This window comes from Sus scrofa, chromosome 7 (assembly GCF_000003025.6).
Source record: "Sus scrofa isolate TJ Tabasco breed Duroc chromosome 7, Sscrofa11.1, whole genome shotgun sequence".
NCBI classification, from domain to species: domain Eukaryota; kingdom Metazoa; phylum Chordata; class Mammalia; order Artiodactyla; family Suidae; genus Sus; species Sus scrofa.
In genome coordinates, this window is record NC_010449.5 from 89,208,824 (window position 1) to 89,236,647 (window position 27,824).

A 27,824-nucleotide genomic window follows, 5' to 3' on the forward strand; every position below is an offset into this window, starting at 1 on the left:
ACAGTCATGTTTATGGTCCTGCACTGCCATGCAAAGTGACATTCCCTCTACTTCCCCGGAGGAAAAGTACATAACAGGTTTTTGTTGTTGTATAAATTGTGGTAAAATATACATAACACGAAATTCACCATTTTAACTGCTTAAGTGTGCAATTTATTAACACTAAGTACCTTAACCTTGTTTAACAACCATCATCTCCAGAATGTTTTCATCATCACAAACTGAAACTTTGTATCCATGAAACAGTAGTTCCCCATTCTTGACTCCCTGCTGCCTCTGGTAATCACCTTTCTACTTTCTGCCTCTATGGATTTGCCTATTCTATGCAAACTTCTATACATGGAATCATACAATATTTGTGATTTTACATCTGGTTTATTTCACTTAGCATAATGTCCATAAGGTTGATCCATCCTATGGCATGCATTAACATTCCAGTCCTTTTCATGGCCATATAATGTTCCACTGTACATACAGACCACATTTTATTTGTTCATTCGTCTGTTGATGAGCACTTGGGTGAATTGCCTCTACCTTTTGGCTACTGTTAATAATGCTGCTACAGACATAGGCATCCTATAAGAGACTTTTAAGAGTAGCTATCTCTGGAAAGTGGGACTGGGGCTTACTCCTCATTTTAGATCTTCTGTACATTTGATTTTTTTTTTTAAAAACTATGAGCATGTGATTTTTTAAATAATAAATAGATAACATGTAGTATTGGAGAATTTGGAAAAGCCTACCACATGGGAGTGGTTAAATATGGATCATTTGTGTGAAGACACCAAACTTGGAGCTGGAACTTAGAAGGTGACTGTAACTTTATTGGAGTCAGAATTTTGGGTGCTTTCCTCTGGGCAGAGGGCGTGGAGTGCCCTAGACTGGCAGGAGGGTGGGGCTCAAAGGGCTGCACTAGAATTTGCTTTAATGACCCATCTGGAGGTAGCTACCTTTGTTTTAGTACCTTCTCAAGAAACCCAAGGCCCAGGGCTGCTCCCAAGCTATCCCCTCTTCCATCTGGGCTTGTCCACCTTGACCACCAACATCAGGTCTCAGGCTACATGCTATTCTCAGACCCCTCATCAGAAAGTCCTGTCCTAACTTCTATGGCCTCAGGGCCCTGCTAATATGGTCATTAGTCTCAACAAGTTCATGTGTTCTCTATTGGCCATGTAGCTGTACTGTAAATGCAAAAAAAAAAAAAATTTTTTTTTAAGGATGGCAATTCTGTGCAAAACCATTGACACTTCTTTTCCAGTGTCCATGGCAGATACTAATTGATTGTAAAATCCTGCTGAGATGAGAAAAGGCCTCAGCATCTTTCTGAAACAAATCTAATCTCAGTAATTTGGAGGTGGCATTTGCAATGAAACCCATTTGCCATACCTGTGACCCAAGCAGTAACCTTCTTGGTCTAGATGTCAGGTGTTGGGACAGGAGTGTGGAAGGGAGATTTGAGGGGCACGGTTTGTTGCACCTCTGAGCTCACACCATGGCGCTCATGTGAATAACCAGGATCACACCTGGGTAAGCTTGAGCATCTGTGAGCCTCTCTCATTTGAGGATATAAAGGTGACCTCATGAAAACTGAGCTAAAAAGGAAGGTCTCAAGCTGGAAACACTGGGTCTGTCTGCTGACACCACGAGTAAGTTCTGGGGCGTGGAATGCATCATTGCATCTCCACACCTTCCAGGAACAGTCTGGGGAGGAAGAGGAAGGCTTGCAGCCCAAGTGACAGCCATGAGCAGGTCTGGAGAACTGGGCCAGGTTGTGTCAATGCTCTCCTTGCTGCTGTTGGCCCTTTCCGTAAATTATTAAGAAGATCCCCAGGCCTTGTAGATCCTATCTGGGAGAGAGGCAGAGAAAATTTACTATAAGAAAAAGAAATAAGAAATAGGGAAATAAAATTGTCTGCTTTTGTCACAATGGAGCATGTCTGCAGTGGGTCTGGCTACACACTTCCTAAATCAAGCCATATCCACTGAAGGCTATAGATGAAATCATTAGCGTCCTACCACTGGCAATTTTGAAATTTGGTTTTCTGAATCTTTCTTGTTCTAGGGCTGTGCATGCATCTTCCATAAGGGTTAGCCTCAGGAAACCAGACTCTGTTCATTTCAATGCTTATCCACCACTCAGGACAAGAGTAATAAATAATAAGAGTAGTAATTATGGAGAGTTTACTATGTGCCGGGCACTGTGCTTAAGTGCTTTATAAACATTACCTCACTCAATTCTTACAACAACCCTAAAGGTAGAAACATACTGTCATCATTTTATAGATGAGAAAAGGGAGGTTTAGAATTTATCTAAGGCAACCCTGACCCAACTCTTAACCACTAGGCCACTTGAAAAAATGACTATCTCCTGTAAAGCTTTTAAGGGTAACTGTGAACACGATGGACAGCTGTCTGGTGGCTTATACTGGGAAAATATTGCACTCCACTAAAACTAGGCTCTCCTGGCCAGGACCCTCCCCCTTCCTTCCCTTCTCTCTCCCATCCCTCCCCTACTTCCTTTCCCTCTCCTGCCCCATCTCTCTCTCTGGTTTAAACCCTCTTCTTATCTCCCTTAAACCCAGCCAGCCCACTCTGCTCAGCTGCTGGGGCAAACCCTGCAGGGGGTGGGCCTCCTGGTCCTTCGGGCCAATGTCCTCCAGGTGCTTCCGATAGACCTGAAGTGCAAAGGCCCTGCCTCCTGCTCCAGCAGCAGCCTGACCACGTCCACAGATCCCAGCTGCCTGTTGGGTTTGAGGCTCTTGGCCTGAAGGCTCTGCTGGCATCTGAGGACAAGGGAGCAGGAGGGCGGGTGAGGCCCCCTCCCAGCGGCGGGTGAGGCTGGCCTGGCAGAAGCTGTGGCCACCCTCTGTGATTACGGTCTCGGCAGTACTGGAGGCCGATGCAGAGATGACTTCCTCCTTGGGGTGGGGAGCCGATCAGCGGCGGCCATGGCAGGTTCGGTTTCACTTTCCTTGTCTCCACACTCTCTTTATTATCTCCTCTGAGCTGAAAACTTGGCCGTGGCCTCCCAAGGCCAGCCCCTATAAGTAATCAGAGCTTTTTTGGCTCAGATTTTGGTTCAGATTTTTTGGTTCCTTTCACTTTCCCGGTCAGAAGCTGCTTCTCTGGGCACTGCAGCTTTCCTGTCAGCAGGCCTGCAGGGCCCTCTGTTACAGGGAAGGAGAGACTGTTTGGGGTTGGGAAACCAGCAAGGGTTTAAGCCCCATCACTCTTCCACAGGCCCAAGGGGCTTCCTGTTTGTCAGATCAGGATGTTTGGAAAGTGCTTTGGTGTAACTGCTGTGCTGGCCCTGAAAGATGTGAACCCACAAGAGAGGCGATGGCTTCGATCCTACTGACCCAGCAGGGCTCCGGCTGCTCCCAGGGCTGAGGGAGGGGCCGGAAGCCTGGCTTCCGGAGAGTTAGGAAGGACTCAAAAGAAGTTGGCAGGATGACATTGTCTTGAGTCACATCTCAAGAGAATTTGGGAGAAGTGCTATTCTAAAACTACTATGTGGAAAATGAGGCTTTGCCTGGGATGGTGGGGAAGGTATGCTTTTCCAAGGGTGTCGTCATTGCCAGGTGACATCCGAGCCTTATGGAGAAGACAGTCGGGGATAAGGGATGAGCTGGACGTCCTGTGTTCTGGTGGTGACAGCTGAAGGACATGATTAAGTTACCCGGATGGTCTGAGCTTGGAGTTCCTGCCTCTACATTGATGTCTGCACCTGCAGGGATGCTGTGTGCATGCTGGTGGGCAGGGAGGAACAGCAGGGGTCTTGGCCTGCTTTGAAGTGGGACTGGACTGGAATCAGAGCATTGCTGTCCTCAGGTGCTGGGGAGTGAGCCTACGAAGAGGAGGCCAGAAAAAATGTGATGTGCTTTACCTACCAAGAGCTGGAGATAGTCCAACACCTTTACCTTTGAGAGGGAGCCCGGTTAAGAGGAGGGAAAGGCCTTGGGGTTGGCCACTCAGAAGCACAGCTCACCCAGAGAAGAAAAAATCCTGGCTGATGGGGGCTGATTTTGGGAGGACTGGGAGGGACTGTGAAGTTCAGATGTTTGCCAACAAGGGTGTGAGAGCAGCAAGCTTGCCTTGCTGAGCCCAGCTAGCTTGTCCTACTGCTGCAGCCTTGCCTGAGAGCCAAATGGTGGAGGCCTGTTTCAGGAGCCCCTTATCTCTCATTACCACTCGCTGAGCATCCTTTCACAAATGACTTCTGGACATACTCACAGCCCCTTCTTCAAGCTCGCAAGGTAGAGACACTTGCCTGAGGCCAACCTTCCTCAGAAGTGGTGGAGCCAGGATTCAAGCCCAGGTCAGCGTGAGTCCAAAGCCCAGGGTTTTTACCATGGACACCAGGTGACCTCTCACTACCCAGAAGGAATATGACAGGGCCCGTCCTGTGGGGCTAAACATGCTCCCAAGAGACAGCACTCGCTGAGACTTTTTTTTGTAGTAGCAGAGCGGACAATGGGGGGGGGGGGATGTCCTTTGCTCTTTGCACTTACGTGTGCCTGGAGAGAAGCAGTGGTGAGATGCTGCTGGGCTTGTCTCAGGCACTGAAGCGGAGAAGAGTGCCTGCCCTGTTTTCACACTATCTAGGCTGAGACATCCGGACTGGAAATACTTAGTCACAAGCTCCTCTACCACATGCAGCCATGAAGAAGTGGTATTTAGGATGTGGCTCTTAGGACCCATTCTCCCATTAGTGCACTTGAGCCGTGTGAGCGTCTGAGCGCCCACCCAAGGGTTCAGAGACCTGGAGTTAACCTCCACCTCCTAGTTGGACTGCAGTACTGGAGAAGTCAGGGTGAGGTGGACTCAGGTGTGTGTGTGTGTGTGGGGGGGGGGTCTGGCTGTTATCATTACAGAGGAGAAGAGACCCAGGCCGTTTCTGACAGCCAAAGGGACATTGGTTTTAGGCCAGAAGTGAGGGATAGGATCTTGGTAACATCGATAAAAAGATGACATTTTGTCAGATACTGAGAGAGAACCCAGTGGAACAGATTTGCATTGATGTTCTACATGGGTTCCTCCGGTAATTTGTGGGCCAGCCACAGAGAAAAGTGTGAGGTTTTCAAAAGTATTTCCTACGGCCAATTCAGTTCCAGATTGAATAGTGCTTGAAAATGAGCATTCAAACAATACAGCTGCAGCCATATATGCTTTGCTAGGTAAAAGGCATCCTATTTTTTTTTGTCTTTTTTTTAGGGCCGCACCTGCAGCAAATGGAGGTTCCCAGGCTCAGGGTCGAATCGGAGCTACAGCTGCCAGCCTGCGCCACAGCCACAGACACGCCAGATCCGAGCTGCTTCTCAACCTACACCCCAGCTCATGGGAATGCTGGATCCTTAACCCACTGAGCGAGGCCAGGGATAGAACCTGCATCCACATGGATACTAGTCAGATTCATTTCCACTGAGCCATGACGGGAACTCCAGAGTATCCCAATTTTAATTTAATCATTCTTTTTTGTTTGTTTCCCCATTTTAATTTTAAAAAGTTGATTTTACAAATCAGGATAGGCAGGTGAGGTGATCCCTAAGGGCATCACCCTTAGGTGTTTTGGTCTTTCCAAAACAACTTGCAGAGCAAAAGGTTTGAAGGTCTCTATCAGGAAGAACAGGTTTGATTTCCAAAGTCTCCTCATTTGGGATCCTGGCAGGCCTTGTTTCTAGTGTGAGATGCACTCTGCCCTCTTTCCACGACAGGGATGGAAAGAAATGATTATGTCAGGCCTGAAGGCTGGTATGGAGAGACCACTACCCCTGGGCCATAAATACCCTCATCCTTTATTTGAACCAAGGTATAGCAATATCCACATAGAAGAAAAAAACCTGGGGAAGATATCAAATGTGCCTCCTTTTCCTATTTCTAATTCACAGAGGGTAGGCTTGGCCAGAAAGGGACCTCTTGTGTCCTCCATTTCCTAGTCTCTCTAGGTCTTGTGGCAGCTAGTACAATGCTGGGGACAGGCACAAAGGAGGTGCTCCAGAAACAGTGGTTCAAGGGGGCGGAGGGAATCACGATTACCTAATAGAGTTTCATAATTTTCCTCACTCTTGTCAGCAGGGGGCACTATAGGATTAATGATGTTTGAGATAAAGCTTCTCTCTGAGACTCTTTTAAAAGAAAAAAAAAAAAAAAAAAAAAAAAAAAAAAGACCATGAATTTGAAAGAAACAAAAAAGGGGCCAAATTGATTTGGTGATTGTTAGGTAAAGTCTTGTTTTGAAAAAAATGACAGAGCTTAAGTGATAGATAACAGTGAGCACTGCTGTAGCCCTTTACAGTTTACAAAAAGCACTTGTCCTGCATCATCTTGTATAATTCTCACAACAACCCTGTGAAGCATGTGGAAACATCACAGGGTAGTAGATACAGGTGTGGCCTCTGGGGTGAGTGTCTGGGCTTCAAATCCTAGCTCCATCAGTCATGGACTCTCTGAGCTTGGACAGGCTACAAAGCCTTCCTGTGCTTTGGGGATAACTTGGGTACTTGAGGCTACCTGAAATGGGAGGAGGCTCACAAAGCACTTAAAAGACTGCTTTGCAGGTAATAAGTGCTCAGTAGATACTAGCTCTTATTATTCTTTTTTTTTTTTTTTTTTTTTTTTTGTCTTTTTGCTATTTCTTTGGGCCGCTTCCGCGGCATATGGAGGTTCCCAGGCTAGGGGTCGAATCGGAGCTGTAGCCACCGGCCTATGCCAGAGCCACAGCAACGCAGGATCTGAGCCGCGTCTGCAACCTACACCACAGCTCACGGCAACGCCAGATCGTTAACCCACTGAGCAAGGGCAGGGACCGAACCCGCAACCTCATGGTTCCTAGTTGGATTCGTTAACCACTGCGCCACGACGGGAACTCCACTCTTATTATTCTTGTTACAACACCAGGTACCTGATCTGAGCTTGAAGGAAACACTCAAGGTCATATCGGCAGTAAGAGCAAAGCCAGGACAGAAGTCTCACCTCTTCTAATACAAGGTCTCTGCTTCTGGTCCTCACCCATCCCCAAGCTGTCACTGCTGACAAACCCCCCAGCTGTGCTAATAATGCTCATCATTCCTGCTGGAATGCTTGAAAACTACTTTAAAAATTCCCTCTTGAAATCCTATTTATGCTAGTAATTTGCTTAGTAACTCATTTTTCTTAAGGAGCTCACAGTTAATTCCAGTCCATTGTTCTCCAGCCCCATGATCTGAATCTGGGTGTTCAAAATCAAGGAGGATTACTGTCCTGATCAGTTTATTTTTTTTATTTTTTTGTCCTGTGGCATGTGGAAGTTCCAGGGCCAGGGATCAAATCCTCTCCACAGCAGTGACTGAAGCCACGGCAGTGACAGTGCCAAATCCTTCACTCACTGAACCACCAGGGAACTCCTGTCCTGAGCAGTTTAAGTCTGGTGTCATGAACTCAAAAGATTTCAGGACCAGCACACGCCATAAGATAGAAGTAGTGGGGATTGTGGCCCTGTCTGAAGCAGGAAGTGGATATGCAGAATCAGTTTGGCCAGATCATCTGATCTTTCAAGAGAAGCAACAACTCCAGATTTTTATGTGAAATATCTCAATTGATCAATCTTGTCAATTAATTTTCAGTTTTATAAAAGACACTGTGGGGACCAAATCAAACATTGGTAGGCTGCATCCACCTGTGGCTTCCAGTTAGTAATTTCTGCAGAAGCCTTAAGGTGGAGGTGAGGTGGATGGGGTGGGGTAGTTGTGGCGCCTGCTGTCAGGGGCAGCAAGGGTGATCCCCTTGCAGTTGGGAGATCCTTGTCTCGAAACCAGTGTATTTTGCTTAATTGATCATTTTCTCCCTTTCGCTGTTAAGTAAGTCTTTGGTCTTTCTGTAAAGAATCACTTCCTTGCCTAAGTAGTGTTTGAAGCTTTTTGGATGAGAATTAGAAAGACTGGAATCTATCTGCAATCCTGTGGTGTGACTCCAGGCAAGTTTCAGACCCTTCCCATCCTCTTTAACACACCAGTGCAGCTGGGTTTCTACCCTTTTAAGATCGGCAATAGGCAGAGTTCCTGTGGTGGCTCAGAAGGATAAGGACCTGACACTGTCCCTGTGAGGATGCAAGTTTGATCCCTGGCCTTGCTCAGTGGGTTGGGGATCTGGTGTTGCCCCAAGCTGTGGTAGAGGTCACAGATGAGGCTTGGATCTCGGTTGCCTTGACTGTGGCCTATGGCATAGACTACAGCTGCAGCTCACATTTGACCCCTAGCCTGCAGGTGTGGCTGTAAAAAAAAAAAAAAAAAATCAGCAGTGGCTGTTGTTCTCCCCTGTCTTCGGAAACTAGCTCAGAGAATGAGGCACTGCTTTCTAGGTGTCAGACCAAGAGCTGCCTCATTGGTTTACACTCCCCAGTTTTGTTTTTTTTGTTTTTTTTTTTTGTCTTTTTGCCTTTTCTGGGGCTGCTCCTGTGGCATATGGAGGTTCTGAGGCTAGGGGTCTAATCAGACCTGTAGCTGCTGGCCTACGCCACAGCCACAGCAACACAGGATCTGAGCCGTGTCTGCAAGCTATACCACAGCTCACAGCAACATCGGATCCTTAACCCACTGAGGAGGCCAGGGATCGAACCCGCAACCTCATGGTTCCTAGTTGGATTTGTTAACCACTGAGCCATGATGGGAACTCCCTACACTCTCCAGTTTTGAATGATTATTTTCATTGCTTGCTTGTTCTTTAACACATAAGAATCTTTGGAAACACACATACCTGTGGTGTAGTCCACATAGTGAGTCAAAGCAGGTATAAGAAGTGTGTCTTTTCGGTCCTCTGAGAAATGGATGCCAGGATGGAATTAGGTGTGCAATTAACATGTTGGGGATGACACCTATGAGGGATAAAGGACAAAGGAGCAGAGGTCAGTGAGGAGAGACTTCAGGCAACAAGGCAGGCCTGAGACTTGCCAAAGGAGAGAGGGCAGGAAAGAGGGGAAAGAGGGTTGGGTGGGAAGAACCTGAGACTGTAGCTCAGCTCCAAGAAAGTCTTGGCCAGGCAGATGGGCAGCCCTAGAGCTGAGGAGTCTCCTGACCCAGCCCTGGTCCTTCTGATGTGCTCAGGAAGGCCTCATTGTGAACACTGCAGGGTCCCAAAGGTGTTCCCTCATGCAGCAGGTTCCCTCTCAAAGGGAGCTCTGAGTGGTGCTCTCTTGGGATGGCCCCAATCAGCAAGAAGAGTTCCATGATTCCATAAGTGTGTGTGTTACTTATTTTCACACAGTAAGAGGGAGCAGAGTGTGGGAGTTTGAAGCTGGTCCTAGGTTTGTGCTGGCTGTGACCTTAGGGCAAGGAGCTGAATGTCCTTATCTGTTCAGTGAAAATAGTGAAAGGATCTCTCCCATGAAGTTACTGTGAGAATGATGATAGAATGTATGCAGAGTGCTTAGCAGAGTGCCAGGTACCTGAAGCAAGTGCTAAATAAATATTTTTACTGTGGGATGTACTGTGAGATGAAATACAGGCAGCTATACAATAACTTTTTTTTACTATGATTTTTAGAGTTCTTGTCTTCTAAGATGACATTGTTAGGGTAACTCTGGTCAGTAGGCCAAGGGAGGAGACATTTATGGACAATAGCCACCAGCAGCACCCTCCCACCAACCCTGTGAGGTAGGCTCTACTATTATGTCTATCTTCCAGATGAACTGAGGCCCATAAAGATCTTGGTGATTCGGTGGAGATGGTGACTCGGGTATGATAAATCAGAGTATTGTGTTGCATCCCGTTGGTTCAGAGATAGGTAGGGGACCCACCCAGAACCAAGGAGACATAATGGAGACTGGCCAGGGTTGCTGCAAAGATATTGGGCTCTTTTACAAATAAGCTTGGACCAGGGAAGGTGTCAGGACAGTGATGCTGAATTTGCCTTAATTCCACAAAGGTAAGCCTTTCTGAGAATAACAGAAGCAGAAATGGTTGGCTGGCTAATCAAACACCCATTCAAACCCCTTCTTCCATAACTGCTCTGGAGGAGATTGCTAATTGTCCCCCAATACCCTTCCTGTTCTTTGAGTTAGTAACAGAACTCTCCAAGTTCTAGCTGAGCCTGGCCATCTAAATTCCACATTTCCCAGATTCCCTTGCAACTAGTTCTGATCATGTGTCTAAATTCTGGCCAATGGGATGTGAGCAGAAGAGAAGTAATGATTTCAAATTCTGCATCACATCCTCGAAAGGAAGCTTCTTGCCCTTCTCTTCTATGTTCTCCCTTCCTGGCTGGGAAATGACAGCAATGCAGTAACAAATCAGACCCTGTGATGAAGAGGCAGAACCATTCCACAATACTGACTATGGCTTTTCTTTGACTATTACATGAAGCAAAACAAAAAGTAAAACAACAGCAATGACACAACAATAACAAATCCTTCCTCTGTAGGAACCAGAAAAACCTAGACCATGCTCTCCTAATGTCCTGAGGGGCCAGGCAGCCATGTGGCATGTGACACTTATGTGTCCGATCAATTGGAAATGGCTGGGGGCTTTGGAGCTATGATTTACTTTCCTGGATAAAAGATTCGGATGCAGCTAGCCTCTTCTTTTTGCCTGGAACTGGAGCCATCCTCCTATGACTGGCTTGAAAACAGTGGAGCAGAAATAAAGAGGCTGAGCTCTCTCTTGAAAACATTACTGAGCTTCATGGTAATGCCATCTATGCCTATTCCAGGCTTCTTACTATATGAGAAAATTAAGCCTACCTCTGGATTTGTTTTTTCCTTTTCTTTTCTTTCTTTCTTTTTTTTTTTTGTCTTTTTAGGGCCGCACCCACGGCATATGGAAGTACCCAGGCTAGGGGTTGAAGAGGAGCTACAGCTGCCAGCCTATAGCACAGCACAGCAATGCCAGAACTGAGCCACATCTGTGACCTACACCACAGCTCACAGCAATGCCGAGTCCTTACCTCACTGAGCAAGACCAGGGATCGAACCTGCGTCTTCATGGATACTAGTTGGGTTCCTTACCACTGAGCCATGATGGGAACTCCCTATCTCTGGATTTCTTAGTGATAAAAACAAACCACACTTCCTTGAGTTTTATGTTATTATAGCCCAAACACCAAAACATGAGTAGAACTTGGTGTGACAGAGAGCCCAGACGTTGACGATGTTGTCGGGTCCCCTGAAGACTGCTGTGCCTAAGACTAACCCAAAGCCCTGGATTTTTCACTTATAAGAGATAGTAAGTTCTCTTTCTGCTTTAGCTTAGGTTTTTTTTTTTTTTTTTTTTTTTTGTCGTTGTTGTTTTTGTCTTTTTGCCATTTCTTGGGCTGCTCCCGCGGCATATGGAGGTTCCCAGGCTAGGGGTCCACTTGAGCTGTAGCCGCTGGCTACACCAGGGCCACAGCAACGCTGGATCTGAGCCGCATCTGCAACCTACACCACAGCTCACGGCAACGCCAGATCGTTAACCCACTGAGCAAGGGCAGGGACCGAACCTGCAACCTTATGGTTCCTAGTTGGATTCGTTAACCACTGCGCCACGACGGGAACTTCCAGCTTAGGTTTTTTTTGTTGTTGTTGCCTGAAATAAAAGATTCCTGACACAACTATTAATTAACAAATAGCCAAGTAGACTGAGTTTTTACCCCCTTTCAGTTCCTCCTCCATATTTTATGGTGACAAAATTAGTAAAATTAGAGGAAGGCAAGAAGAAGGAAGGAAGAAAGGACAGAAAAACAAATAGTAGTAAGACTTGAGCTAGACTGACAGAGGATTGGTATGTTTTCCCAGCTCCTTGTCCAGGAACCTGGACCCTAGTTTCCCTCCTTAGGATGTTTGTTACTGACTCGCAGGGTTTGCCCTTGACACCATGTGAGCATCCTGACTTCAGTGAGTAGTGTGACTTAGTTTCCCATTCCAAGCAACCCAGCGCCACATTTCTGGGGCCTTTCATTTCCCTCTATTCCTCCTTAGACAGGCATGACCCAGGTGATTAACCTGTGTCCTGAACCAATCTGGCTGTTCTCCCAGGTTACATTTAGGTCCATGGCCAGAACCCTCTTGTACTTACTGGTCTCCAGGGTTTTCATCACTTCTGAGAAGGGACCATTTAGTCCAATCCTGGTGTAGACTAGCATTAATAGGCAATTGCCACAGGGAGATAATACAGGAAGAAAAATGGCTAAAAATATACAGTGAATCACAGAAAATTGCATCTCTTAGACCCTACAGTGTATTCTATTGCCATAGCAACCCCCGGCTAGTAAAGACAGAGCTGATTTATTGCCGGCCTTCCCCAGCACTCAATTCTGCCGGAAGTGTCTCCTGTGGTGTGAGTCCCAGTGAGAAGAGAGATGGGGACATCACAAACCCAGGGGTTTCTCTCCTCTACCCCCTTCTGGTGGTGCTTCTGTAGTGAAGAAACCTGAGTTCCTTCAATACAACCCAGATTGTCTCCCAGCACTTTTTGTGAGATGAAGGTGATGGTTTCTAACCTCTGAAAAAATACTCTGAATTCTGCCAACACAAAGGCCCAGGACAGCAGAAGGCTGACTTCCTGGAGGGGGTCACTGTTCATGAGGGATGTGACAAAGTGGTAGGAGCCCTGCTGGTCTGAATGAACGAGGAGAGGAGAGGAATTCCTCCCTTTCCTTCTTTCTTTTCCTTTCCTTCCCTTCTCTACCTTGTTCTCTCCTTTCCTTATTTCCCTGACTCTTCTCTATCCTCTGTGATTTCCTAAGTGGGTCCACTGTGAAACAGACTGGCTGGGAGATGGGAGAAGGAGTCTCAATTCACAACATGAGTCAGGCACCTAGAAAGACAATACAGTGTATGTAAAGAAATAGTTTGTTATTCCATTGGGACTCTAAAATTCACTGATGTATAATGTATGTTTCGTTAAAATGTTAAAAATGAGATTTTTTTTTTGGTCTTTTTTTGTCTTTTTAGGGTCGCACCTGTGGCTTCACTCCCTAGCTTCCCAGGCTAGGGGTTGAATCAGAGCTGTAGCTGCCGGCCACAGCCACAGCCACAGCAACTCAGGATCCAAGCCGGGTGTGTGACCTACACCACAGCTCATAGCAACGCCGGATCCTTAACCCACCGAGTGTGGCCAGGGATCGAACCCTCAACCTCATGGTTACTAGTCGGGTTCATTAACCACTGAGACACAACGGTAACTCCTAAAAATGAGATCTTGATTGCTACTGAAATTTTCTTAGTTTGGAGAAATATTCTAGAGCAGTTCTGGAAAAGCATCCTTTCAAAAACAGCCCTACAAGGACATGTCAAAAGGACAAAGGAGATAGCTGGAAGGAGCTCCCATTGGCCAAGTCTGGGATAATCTGAACTTCCAAAAAAATTAATGATAGTAGAGGTCTGTAATCCATTGAATAAAATAAGAAAATAGATATAAACAAACAAATAAATGGAGGAATAGAAAAAGCCTTTCTTTACCATAAAATTCCAACTAATAAATGTGGATGAAAAGATAGGATTGAAAACCACCATTTGACAACTTTCATAATGATAACTGGTTCAGGTGAGAACTATCAATGGATGTATGAACCAGTGGCCAAAATTCGATGAGAAGCAGTATTTTTATACAATCTCAAAGTACCTCCTCATAAAATATTTATTGATTTCAAAGAGAAGAATAGCCACTTTATAGTGGAGACTCTTGACAGACGCACCTGAGCCAAGTGATCAAACTTAGAATCACAGGACAAATGGGACAAATCCAAATCACGTCTCTCCAGATATAATGTGCTAAGAAGGGCACAATAGCACCTCTTTGGTGTTCCTGCCAAAAATGCACAACTTGAATCTAATTATGAAGAAACATCAGAAAGTCCAAAAATAAGGGACAGTCTGTTCAATAAATAGCTAATATTCTTCAAAAATGTCAATGTCATCTACTCTTGGATTGGAAGAATTAATATTGGTTTTTTTCTTTTGTTCTTTCTTTCCCCTTCCTTCCTTCCTTCCTTCTTTCTTTCTTTCTTAGGGCCGAATCTGCAGTATATGGAAGTTCCCAGGCTAGGGGTCAAATTGGAGCTGCAGCTGAGGCCACAGCCACAGCAACACCAGATCCAAGCTGCATCTGTGACTTATAGTGCAGCTTGTGGCAACACAGGATTCTTAACCCATTAAGTGAGGCCAGGGATCAAACTTGCACCCTCATGGATACAAGTTGGGTTCTTAACTCACTGAGGCACAATGGGAACTCTGGAAGAATTAGTATTATTAAAATGGCCATACTACCCAAATGCAATCCCTATCAAATTACCCATGACATTTTTCACAGAACAAGAATAAATAATCCAAAAATTTGTATGGAACCATAAAAGACCCAGAATTGCCAAAACCATCCTTAGAAAAAGAACAAATTAGGAAGAATCACACTCCCAGACTTCAGAAAATACTACAAAGTTACAGTAATCAAAACAACATAGTATTGGCACAAAAACAGACTTATGGATCAATGACAGAATAGAAAGCCCAGAAATGAACCTACACCCCTATCCACAATTAATCTTTCACAAAGGAGGCAAGAATATACAGTGTGGAAAAGATAGTCTCTCTCGCAAGTGGTGTTGGGAAAGCTGGACAGCTGCATGTAAATCAATAAAGTTGGAACACACCCTCACATCGCACAGAAAAATAAACTCAAAATAGCTTAAAGACTGAAACATGAGACACAACATCATAAAATTCCTAGAAGAGAAGACAGGCAAAACATTCTCTGACATAAATCACAGCAATGTTTTCTTAGGTCAGTCTCCCAGGGCAAAAGAAATAAAAGCAAAAACAAATTGGAAAAAAGTATAAAGGACAGATAGGTAGATAAAAATAAGCAAGTGAAGAGTGTACATGAATTCTTTGTACTTTTGTATTTTTCTGTAAAAGAGTACTTTTCTATAATTCTGAGATGATGTCAAAATAAGGATTAAAATAGCCCCATCTTCAGCCTCAAAATCCTTTGAATTTCCCTCCCATTCTTCTTCCCTGCACACTGATGCTACACTTTAGTGTTTAGGTCCTCACAGCTCCTGCTCAAAGCAGGAGAATCCTGCCTTAATGGGGGAGTATGAAGAGGGTGTGCATGCATGCACATGTGCCTATGAGTGTGTGTGAGAAGATGCAAAGTCTCCCTCAGGGTGTCACCCTCCCTAAAGGCCAAACATAAAGCCAGGATAGAGTCTTTTGTTACAATACCCAGATCAGACCCCCGAATGAGGTCAAAGGCCTCTTGGTGTCTCCTTTCAGTTTTCAGAGAGAAGGGAGGGCGTGGCTTTGGCGGGGTGCACTGACCCAGCTCAGTGAGGTTGAGGACCAGCTTATGATGTGAGAAAGCCCAGAATGAAACTGGAGATCATCATACTAAGTGAAGTGAGAAGAGAAAGAACAAATATCATATGTTATAACTTACACTTGAAATCTAAAAAAAAAAAATGGATACAAATGAACTTATTTGCAAAACAGAAACAGACTCACAGATTTCAAAAACAAACCTCTCGGAGTTCCCGTCATGGCTCAGTGGTTAACGAATCCGACTAGGAACCATGAGTTTGCTGGTTTGATCTCTGGCCTTGCTCAGTGGGTTAAGGATCCAGTGCTGCCGTGAGGCTCAGATCCTGCATTGCTGTGGCTCTGGCGTAGGCTGGTGGCGACAGCTCCGATTCGATCCCTAACCTGGGAACCTCCATATGCCATGGGAAGTGGCCCTAGAAAAGGCAAAAAGACAAAAACAAAAACAAAAACAAAACCAAAAAACAACCAAAAAACCCCCCAAACAAACAAACAAACAAAAAAACCCAAAAAACTTCTGAGTACCAAAGGGGATAGGCTGAGGGGAGGGATGGACTGGTGGCTTGGGACTGGCATATGCACACTATTGAATATGGAATGGATGGTCAACGGGGACCCGCTGTATAGCGCAGGGAATTCTACCCAATATTCTGTAATAACCTATATAGGAAAATAATCTGAAAGAGAATGGGTATGTGTATATGTATAACTGAATCAGTCCACTGTACAACAGAAATGATCACATTAGAAATCAACTATAATTCAATAAAACTTAAAACAATTAAAATAAAAAATAACTAAATAAAAAAGAGCCTGGACTGAGGGGATTGACAAAAAGAAAGCCCTTCCTCTCTTCCTCCCTGCCCCCCTGCCACAAACACACACACACATATCTCTTTCCTCTTATTTCCTAGAATCTTTCCAAGCACTCAGGTGTCTGGGGAAGGGGTCCTTTTTCTCAGGAACACAACATCTCTCCATAGAAGGGGGTGCTTTCTTCCTCTGGAGCCACAGAAGGAAGCTTAGTCTATGCAAAACTGCTGACTTCAGGCTCAGAAGGTGGAAAGGTGGATGGAGGGGACCCTGTGAGGCCCAGTGTCCCATCTTCCTACATTTGGTCTGGCCTGTCCAGAGCCTGTATCCATGGCCAAGACCCTGATTATACAAGTCCCAAAGCACATGTCCCAGTGTCAATAAAATGGTCATGATGTGAAAAGATTCCAAAGGAAGGCCTTCCATGTGCTACATTAAAATTCACTCCCCTACTCTAATAGCCATTTACTTAAATTCACTCATTCAATATTGTGAGCTGCAGTGAAGCACAAAATGGTTCTGCTATTTATAAATGATCCTTATCAAATGAAATAATGTCTTGATTCTTTCCCACTAGTCTAGGGACAACAATAGAGAAGCCTAATGGATGGGTGGGTAGAGCTCCTTTTGCTCCAGAAGTAGCCATCTGTCTCACCCCCAGCTTGTAGCACACTGCCTTGTGGTTGGAGGGAGGCCCAGGGAAGAGAAATAAAGAGAGAGTCATTTTTGGTTCTGAAAAGATGATATTTGTCTCAATCTACCATCAGCCAGATATGAGTTGAACAAATCAAAGAGGTGCAAGGCTTCAGGCTGGACTGTGAAAAAGAAACTTTAAATATTTAAGAGCTGGTTGGCCCTAATCTGATCAGTTGAGAATAAAAAATAAAGACACTAAGTGTAAGCCCTTTTTAAAGAGGCCATAGTCTGTATGTTTCTGTAGAGAAGAAACCTCCATGACTGGGCCCATGGTTGTGCCTAGATTATAGAGAATCCAACTTCTTGCCATCATATGGCCCATTTGCCCACATAATAACCCCAAACGACTTGTTTCAGACTTACTGTACACCAAGCAGTAGCATCTTTTATCAACCAAGTGAGAATCAGGCAACAAATGACTTGATATAACATCTAGGCCATATCCAGCACCAGGACAAGCCTGTAAGAAACTATAAAACCAGCTTTTTTTAAGTTAGGGGAATGACTGAGAAACTCCCCATGTCATGACAACAACTGATGGGGACAGCCAGGTTCCTTCCACCTGGCTGATTCACTCAGACCTCTATAGCCCAAAAATATGAGAAGGGTTTTAGTTTTTTCCCTATGCCCCCAAATGGAAAAATATTATTTAGAAATTATTTAAAATATTATTAGTAGTACATGGGATATTCCTTATTTTCATGGAGCAACGTATACCTTCTTTGATTTTGCTAGTCTGAGGAAGTGTATCGACACTTTCAAAATCAATATTTGTAATTTCAGCAAAAAAGTTTGAAGACCTCAATTAGGCTTGGGAAAAAATTACTCTATTTAAAGAGTGAGGAAGGAATCTGCAAAAGGAGAAGCAGGTACCTTGCTGAAACCCCGGGGGCAAGTAAGCTCCACAGCAGAGGAAAGAGTTGGGCTGAGATGTTCATAACCCAGCGCCCTTCTCCAGCACTGTGGGTGGGGGCTGTGGGTAAGGATGAGTGTGATTCCTGCTAGGGATTCCACTCCCACATGCCCCCCATCTCCGGTAATAGTCTTTTGGTTTACTGGTCAGATAAACCAAAGAGTTTAGTTTGGTCAAGAGTTTGCTCTGGGGCAAACTCTTCTAGCTGACTGAGTTCACATGTGGGACTCCGTGGTCTGCAACATAAAAAATGTTCCATTTTTTGGAGTTCCCGTGATGCACAGTGGAAACGAATCCAACTAGGAACCATGAGATTGCAGGTTTGATCCCTGGCCTCGCTCAGTGGATTAAGGATCTGGTGTTGCCGTGAGCTGTGGTGTAGGTTGCAGATGCAGCTCTGATCCTGCATTGCTGTGGTGTAGGCTGGCAGCTGTAGCTCTGATTAGACCTTAGCCTGGGGACCTCCATATGCTGTGGGTGTGGCCCTAAAAAGACAAAAAAAAAAAAAAAATTCCATTTTTCTTCATTATAGATGAATCCTACAACCCTTTTGTCCTCATCATATTTACAGTATTTACAGTAGGATATTAATGATGGCTGCAAATTCTTTGCTTCTCCTCCCATTGAAGTAGAGTTATGTCCTCTATTTTTTTTTCTCCTGTTTTAGGGCCGAACCTGTAGCATATGGAAGTTCCTGGGCTAGGGGTTGAACTGGAATCGAAGCTGCCTGTATACACCACAGCCACAGCAACACCAGATCCTAGCCACATCTGCGACCTACGCTATAGCTTGCGGCAACACTGGATCCTTAACCCACTGAGTGAGGCCAGGGAATAAACCCACATCCTCATGGATGCTAGTCAGGTTCTTAACCTGTTGAGCCACAACAGGAATTCTATTTTGAATCTAGACTGATCCTAAAACTGGCTTTAACAGAATACAGTAGAAATAACATTGTGTAACTTCTAAAGCTGGGCCTTAAGGACATCAGCAGCTTACAATTTTGTTCTCCATGGAAGCCACTGTCATGTGAGAAATCTGGTTACTCTGAGACTTCCATGCTGTGAGGAAGCCCAAGCTAACCACATGGAGAGGGAAAGGCCACGTGGTAAAGTGCTAAGGTGCCAGCCATGTGAGTGATCTTAGACCGATCTGCCAAGCCACTAAGTAAATGAAGCCAAATGAGGACCCCAGCCAATGGCATATAGAACAGAAAAACCACCCCAAAGAGCCCTGTTTGCTGACCTGCAGAATCATAGGAAAATAAGATGGTTGACTTAAACTAGTAAGTTTTGGAGTGACTTACTGTCTAGTTAGTTAACTAAAACATATACAATCAAAGCTGATGGAATCAGTGACCCATTCACCACTACCACACAGAAACAACAGGACCCAGATGGATAAAACTTCTTTACATCATTCAAACAGCAAAAACTCCACTGAGCTGGGAGCAGAGCCCAGAAAAACTCCAGGGTTCCAGCTGTGGTCTACATGATGTTAGACAGAAATAATATATTTCTGAGAGCAGCTCTTTTTTCTCATAGTCCTTTTTCTGTTCTGGGCCCCATATTTTCTACCCTGTTTGTCTCTTATACCTCCCTACTGAAACCCATTATCCAGGGATGCATTAATTTTACTTTTAAATGTTTCCAGAGATATCATAATAGTCACATTTGTAAACAATCTAGCTGCCGAACCATAGGGGGCCAGATAAATAATTTATGGTGCATTCATTAATAAAAAGCTTGAATTTATTAAAATTGAGGCTATAGAAAAGGATCTTAATAACAGATATTTGGAGTACATGTTATGAAATAACATGATCTCATTTAAAAATCTTATATACTGTATTTATATATGCCTGGAAAAGGATGTGAGGATTTGCAACAAGATTGAGTTGGATATGGGGACTTTATGGTTTTATTTGAGTTTCCTGAAATAAGTATGCACATAGCTTTTCTAATAAGATAAAATAGTAAGCGAAGTGCTATTTAGGGGGCAGAAGTCACGATGGGGTGGCAGGAAGTCTGCAGGCCCCTGAGGGAAGTGGAATTGGGCTGAATTGATGTTGTGACTTAGATTGAAATAACTGTGGTTTCTTGGGGCCCACACTTGGTATTTGCCCTCCTGTGCACAGAACCTGCTTCAGGCAGCCTGCCCACAACATGACCTCTATTAAGAGCAGCCAGAAATCTGGGCTCATGCGGATTCTTAAGTGAAATAGGAATCAGAGCCAGAATCACGGTTATTGAGTGGCCTTGTCAGAACTTTATCATCAAATAATATTTACTAAATACTCTCTTGCTTTAATGGGTCAAGGAAATAGGGTTCTCTTTCCCTTTATCGTTCACTGTTGCTTCTCAGCAAGAGGAGGGTTCCTTCCTGAAATGGGCCAGGACCTTCATTTTCCTGAAGCCATATTCCAAGGCAGAGTTTTCCAGGGAAGGAAACTGTTGATCCAACCACAGACCACCAAGCAAGTGCCTGGTTGCTCTCTGGGACTTTTTTCTGCCTCTTACTTCTTTTCCCTACATCCTACCCAAAAATACAAGAGTAAAATCTGTGGATGCTGACATGTGCTGTCCAGAGTCTCCTTTTTCCTTCCTTCCTTTTTCTTTCTCTTTCTTTCTTCTTTCTTTCTTTCTTTCTTTCTTTCTTTCTTTCTTTCTTCCTTCCTTCCTTCCTTCCTTTTCTTTCTTCCTTCCTTCCTTCTTTTCTTTCTTTCTTCCTCCCTTCCTTTTCTTTCTTTTTCTTTCTCTCTCTTTTGCTTTTTAGGGCCGCACTTGCGGCATATGGAGGTTCCCAGGCTAGGGGTCTAATCAGAGCTGCACCTGCCGGCCAATACCATAGCAATGCCATATCCGAGCCGCATCTGCAAATTACACCACAGCTCACGGCAACGCTGGATCCTTAACCGCTGAGTGAGGCTAGGGATCGAATCCTCAATCTCATAGTTCCTAGTCGGATTCGTTTCCATGGCGCCACAATGGGAAGGAACTCCCCTCCCATTCTGCTTATGTGGTTGCAGGAGGAGTGACCTCAACACCTGGTACATGACCCAGGCCAGGCCCCTGAGATTCAGTTCTGGGACTTTTGCTGAAAATATCAAGATAGAGGTGGACAGTTTCTGTTTGGGTTACTAAAGTGATAGGCTGCAAGCCCAGAGTTGCTTGTAGCCATCTTTGTAACCTCACAGGATAGGCCTGCTTGAGAGTAAAGGCAACATAGAGGAAAGAAGAAATGAGAGAAGGAGAGAATTAGATTTTTTAAAATGTCATCTTTAGGAAACCTGGATCCAGCTACTTCAGAATTTTTTAGTTGCAAGAGCTAAGAAAATCCTTTCTTTCCCCCCACTTGAGACAGTTTGAGTTGGATTTCTCTCACAGAAGAGGTAAGAGAAGGTGAAACCAGAGTGAAACCTATAGTATTCAGTAGAATAATAACCTTTTATTTTTGCAGTACTTTACAGCCTTTGAGGCCTATTCACACGAATTCATATTTGAACCTCACCGTGACCTTATGGAGTAGGCAGAGTCTTTATCATTATTTCCATTTTACAGGAGAGGAAACTGAGGTTCAGAGAAGTGGGTGATGTATGCAGAGGCATTTGTCTGGGGAGCCGCAGAACTGGGGCACAAATCCAGGCTCTTTTCACCACCTGGAGAAGCTGTTGAAGATAAGTCAGATTTGGTGACCAGAAAGGAGACAGGGTGGGATTTGGAGAACATATTCCTTAGTGACAGTGACTATTTCTGCTCTTTTTGCCTCGCCCATAATCACCTAATACAGTACTAAACACACAACAACTTATATTGGTTTGCCAAGTGCATTGGGCAAAGTAGGTGTCCTACTTGGATTATCCATCTCCTTTTGCTTTCCCCAACATTCATATGAAGAATGTATTTTTATCTTATTATTTAACTAAGATGATTAAAAAAAAAAAAAACAAAAAAAAAACCTCTGCTGGAGTTCCCGTTGTGGCTCAGTGGTTAACAAATATGACTAGGAACCATGAGGCTGTGAGTTCAATCCCTGGTCTTGCTCAGTGGGTTAAGGATCCGGCGTTGCCGTGAGCTGTGGTGTAGTTTGCAGACACGGCTTGGATCCTGCGTTGCTGTGGCTCTGGCGTAGGCTGGTGGCTGCGGCTCCGATTAGACCCCTAGCCTGGGAACCTCCATATGCTGCGGGAGCGGCCCTAGAAAAGGCAAAAAGACAAAAATAAATACATAAATAAATAAAATTAAATTAGAAAAACTCTGCAAAGCGAAGCCACTTGCCCAAAGTGACACATCAAGTAAGTGGCAGAGCTGGAATCATATCTGACCCCAAAGAATTCTCCCCGCCTCTTAATCACCAGGCTGATCTGGCCCCTTAGCAAGGAAGACACTGATGCTGTCAGCAACTCCTGCCTGGCCTTGTGTCCTTTCAGTTGGAGCTGGGAAGATGCTCCAGATTTCTTTCTTTCTTTTTTATTGAAGTACAGTTGATTCACACTCTTCTCTTTGTTTCCGGTGTACAGCATAGTAATTCAGTATTTTTATAGATTATACTTCATTAAACGTTATTACAGGATAATGGCTATAACTCCCTGTGCTGAACAATACACCCTTGTTGTCATCTATACATTTATTTTATACATGGTAGTTTGTATCGCTTAATCCAATACTCTAATTTGCCCCTCCCCTGTTCCCTCTCTCCTCTGGTCACCACTAGTTTGTTTTCCCTGCATCAGCTTCTGTTTTGCTATATAATTTCTCATATTGTTTTTTAGATTCCACATACAAGCGATATCATACAGTATTTGTCTTTGACTTATTTCACTAAGGATAATATTCTCTAGGTCCACCTACATTGCTGCAAATGGCAGAATTTCATTTTTGTTAATGGCTGAATAATATTCAGTGTATATATATGCACCACATCTTTGTTCATTTGTCTGTTGATGGACATTTGGGTTGCTTCCATACCCTGGCTATTATAAATAGTGTTGCTATGAACACTGGGGTTCATGCAGCTTTTTGAATTGGTGTTTCATTTTTTTTCCAGATATATATCCAGAAGTGGAATTGCTGGTCTAGAATTTCTTTTTAGTCCTACTTGCCCTTCCTGACGTGCTCTCTGAAACTCCACAAGGACACAATCTCTTCTTCATCTTCTCCTGCTGGCTCTGCCTGGCTGGCTGGGCAGCAGCAAAGCCCACAGACATTTCCAAATACAACCTCCTAGCTTCTGATTTTTTGGCTCCTGCTGGTGCTCAAGCCCAGCGTGGCACTGTAGGGGGAAGAGGGGAAGGAAGGTCCTGGCAGGAGGGAGCCCTGTGCCCTGCAAACCCTCAGAAGCTTCCCTCTGTGTCTACTCCCACCCACTCCTGCTTGTTCCATCTCCACGCTGCAGGAAAGCAAATACAGCTCATTATCCATTTATTTTAGAAAGCACAGCCTTTGGTGTTCCAATCACCTCAGGGCAAAGAGCACACAATTTAAAAACAATTAAAAGATATAAAACAGGGATTGGCAACGACTGGTAGTTTCTTAAAATCAGCAGTAAAATGCCAGTTTGAGGAGCCCCAGCTCACCCTGGGGTCTGCAGGTCATCTGTGGAAATTAGCAGCGGTGGGAGGGTGGCTGGGGGGTGTCTGTCACCAGGAGGGGCAGTTAGTGTTCTTCCTATAGACTGTGAGTTATTTGTTCTCAAAGCCCAGATGATCCAGTCACCTTCCTTTAGACTCTCCAGTCAGAGTCTTTATGACTCAGATTGGGCCAGCGTCAGCTCATTTATTTTCTGCCCCTTCCTGGCTGTGGGAGGTTTGCAGGAAGCCTGTGGGGTCTGCCAGGGTACAAGGAGGGCTCTAGGTGCCGGGCAAAGGGGGCCATCTCAGTCCTTGGTGTGGCACTCCCTGGGCCTAGCTAGTAGGTGGTCCCTAAATAATAATAGTGATGATGATGATGATATTAATAAAAAGAGCTACGTTAGACTGAGGCTTCTGCTCTGTGAAGGGAGGAAGGTTTGTTGGCTCATCGCTAAGGTTTGAAAGACATGTGGTTAGAGTCAGAGGGGAGGAAATAAGATAAAGCAGCCAGGTAACCCAGGCTGGAGGAGAACTCGTGGAGAGGAAAGCACCACGGAGAAGTCATCTTAGATTGAAGGAGGGTCAAGATGCTGCGTGGTACTGTAGGGGAACAGGGGAAGGAAGGTCATGGAACACAGCCATGAAACAGAGGCACTGTTAATTGCAGGCAGGGTTGCCTAAAGAACAAGCAATGAGCCCAGACTTAAGCAATCTGAGCTCTAATTCCCAGCTACTTCAAGATCTTTGGGCTGGTGACTTGACATCTCTGGACTTTAGTTTTCCACCCATAAAGCGAAGGAAAAGGCCTAAATAATCCCCTTATAACACTGCGTTATTTCTGATTCTTAGAACTCAAATAATTTATGGGTAAATGTTTATTGGCCACCTTTTATCTGTTAGGCTTCTGTAGTGATCTCTCAGGAAAAGAAATGGTTTCCAATGTCTCCATACCACACAGGTTTCTCTCTGGTGGAACCTGGCTCTCCAAGGTGGAGGTTGGCTGAGTGTTGAAAAGAAGCATCTTTCCACTCAATTATGCATTTATTGATCACCCACCTTCCCCATCCTCTGAATTGGTGGTTGCCAATTAGTATCTGGTCCTTTGGATTCCTATGCAACCATGTTCTGGATTTCCCTGAGCACCTGCAGCGCAGCCCCTGCCTCTCTCTGGGCAGTAATGAGGTTTCTTTCCAGTCTCACACTCACCCACTATCTTTCATCCCGCCAAGCGTCCCCCTGGCTGCACTCATTTCTGTCTATGCCTGGGTTTATTCAGCTATGTTCTCCTCTGCTCCGCAAGCTATCTGTCACCGGAGGCTGTCACAGCCCAATTGGAATTCACTTGATCTTTCCCTCTGCCCTATTCGCTGAGCAAACGTGTGCATTCAGCATTTCAGCCGTGGAGATTCTCTGACACCCCATTGCTACTGCCTAAAATGGAAACCTCAGTGGTTCTGCAGAAAAACTCCACATTCTCCTGCAACCTAAAATCAACAGCTATCTATATGCTTAGTGCTGTCATGCCTTCAGGAGGCTTGTGATGTTGTTGGCGAAATGAAACAGACACATGTGAAACCATTTGAAAATGGCAAAGTAATGTTGTCAGCATCATTGTTAGGTGCTGAAATATGTTACAATAATACTAACACTAGTACTAGACGCAGACACGTACCCAGCACTCACACACATCTCATTTAAACCTCATAGCAAGCAACTGAGTTGGGTTATTCTTGTTTCCGTTTCACACACATCAGCAAACGGAGTCATAGAGAATTTAATTGGCCTATAGTCTCAGGCACTGAAATGCAAGAGAAAACCCAGCTCTTTTCAATTCCCAAGTGTGTGCACTTAAAACCCTAACTCTATGCTTAACTACTGCTTGGGAAGCTCCATGAACTTGGGGTCTAAGTGCTTTACTCGTGGCTATTTTTCAGATCCATTTTCTCAGTGCTTATCACAGTAAATGCGCAATTAAAAAAATACACACTGCACCTCTTATGACAGAACGACTTAAAGGAAAAGTTAGATGAAAAGGTCTGTTTTCTAGAGTTAGAGGTAGAAGGAAAGTTGAGGGGTTTGGAAGATTATGAAGTTCAAGCTTGGCTATCCCAATAACCAGGGGAATAGGATTGATGACAAAAAGTGGGGGAATAGAAAATGAGAGAAAGTAAAAACAATTAAACACACAATAATGATAATCAAACACACACAAAATAACACTGCTCCTCTTCTGGAGGCCTTAAATCCAGCTCTTTCCTGTCCCTGCCCTGTCCTCATCCACCTCCCTGTGCACACAGCTCCTCTCTGCAATGCCAGGGTCAACCTGCTTTGTGCTGCTTACATCGAGTCTCCACAAAACTGTGGGCATCAGAAGGGTGGCTTTACCCTGCTTTGTATACCTCAAGGTGGGTTGGTCCCTCAGAGCAAATGTTTGTTGAAATGAACTGAAATTAGAATGTGTCCTGTTTAGCTCGGCTTTTTTTTTTTTTTTTTTTTCCAGCCCCTCTATGATCATATGGAGCTCCAGGACTAGGGATCAGATTTGAGCCACAGGAGTGACTTAGGCTGCCGCTGCAGCAATGCTGGGTCCTTTAACTCACTGCGTTGGAGCCTGAATGCTGGCACTGCAGAGACGCTGATCCCATCACCACAGCGGGAACTCCAATTTTTTTTTTTTTTAAACTATCTGAAAAAAAGACAGAATGAACTTCTTTGCAGAACACATACTGGCTCACAGACTTTGAAAAACTTATGGTCTCCAAAGGAGACAATTTGCGGGGTGGGGGATGCACTGGGGTTGTGGGATGGAAATCCTATAAAATTGAATTGTGATGATCACTGTACAACTACAACTGTAATAAATTCATTGAGTAATAAAAAAATCCAAAAAACCAAAAAACAAAACAAAAAAATTTTATGTGATGCTTTTTGGGAGGTAGCAATGACATAGGAAGAAAAAATAGTAAAGAAACCCCTTGGTAGTTATAAGGGAAAATGAATGTGATGCCATTTTTTTTTAAAGTCCTGGGTCTGATCTTCTGTGGATTGGATTCCCATTCTTAGAAAGAAAAAAGGAAAGAAATGAAGTTGCATCTCCTTATCCAGTCAGCCTAAAGGGTCTGACTCAAAGAGGATGGAGGGGGAAATGTTCAATTTTATTGGTTTGTTCTGCTGGGTCCTTCACTCCAGGGCACTGTTTAGTGCACTGAGTGAAGTGGAAAATGAAGAACAGGTGAGCAATCAGCTGTGAAAAACTTTAATGGACCTGGGACCCCTCTGGGAATGAAGCATGGCTCTCGTTGGCACTCAGGACCAACTCTCTTCCAGTTCAGTGGGCTTTGTTTTTGTAATGGGAATTTAACTCCCTCGGGTGGCCCCAAATGGTGGTGTATTATTGCCTTCAGCAGCAGCGGGGCTTCAGCATCTGGAAAGAGAACCGAGGTCACTGTCCCAGAAGGGGGTCTCTGGCTCACAGGGGGCCTTTGCAAATCTGGAACTTCCTGGGCGGTCGGCAGAGTGGGTTATGTGACCCTGCAAACAGAGTGATGCTGTGATTGCCTGGGGCTTGCAAGCAAAGGAGCTGAGACCTTCCTGGAGCGGGAAGACTGTGAGCTGATGTGTATTCAGACCTGGGGGCTTGGGACCACCACAGTATCTCTGTGGGAGCAGAGAGGTAGGCAGGCCTCTTCTTTAAAGAATGAGGCCACAGATTTGGGCTGGCTGCGTGGGAAATGATGTCTACCTACTAGTAATAATGAGGAGGAGCCAGGAGTAAGAGCAGGCTTTGGTTCTGTGCCATATTCCAGACCCTGGGCTAAGTAGCTTATTTATAACCTGTGAGGGCGATGCCTTCACTCTCTAACAACAATTTAGTCTTTGCCAGTTAGCTGCTGCTTCTTCAGGGCTGCCTTGCCTTCTCTCGGGCTTTCCTGGCTACTGAGCTTTTAAAGATCCATAATCAGGGGAATGGATATGGAGAGAGAGGACTGGAGAGGCAGGAGGGAAAGGAAAGAATTCTCCTTGCTGGGCTAGCTTCAAAGCGCTCCTTTGCTGTTGAGAAGGCTGGTCCCGGGCAAAGCGCAGATGAAAAGCGGAAAAAAAGAAAATGAAGGGAAAAACTTGGTGAGCTAAGTCAACCAGTTACTGACCTTTTTGGGTCGGTCCCCAAGAAGGATCCTCCTGCCCAGTGTTGCTCTAGCCAGTCGAACAAGAGCAAGTTCGGTTCAGAAGCAAAGGAAAGCTCACTGACGGATCAGCGGATGGAGAGCGCTCAAGACCAAATGCCCTTGAGAGAGGCCGGGGACGGTGCTGCTTTCGAGGGACCTCAGTGTCCGGGAGGGAGCCAAGGTCTCGCGGGATGTGGCTCCAGCTCGCAACGCAGGGCGCATGGTCTGTGCCCGCGGCCCACCGCCACCATCTTGGATTGAGTGTATTTTGCGCTTCTGCTCAGGCCCCGCCCAGCTGAGGTGTCCATGCAGCCTTGTCGCGCCAGGAACTTTGGTCCCAAGAGTGCGAGGCCTATTCACGAGGCCCCCATGAGCAAGGCCAGCTGGACGAAGCACAGAGGAAAA

At 45.0% G+C, this 27,824-nt stretch overlaps 1 long non-coding RNA gene across 1 annotated transcript; it reads right to left on the reverse strand.

Moving 5' to 3' along the window:
- On the reverse strand, positions 142 to 27,824 carry LOC102158121. Its single transcript, XR_304613.2, has 3 exons — positions 27,402 to 27,824; positions 8,731 to 8,848; positions 142 to 1,847 (listed from the first exon to the last, which is right to left on the reverse strand). It is a non-coding gene; the product is annotated as an uncharacterized LOC102158121 (long non-coding RNA).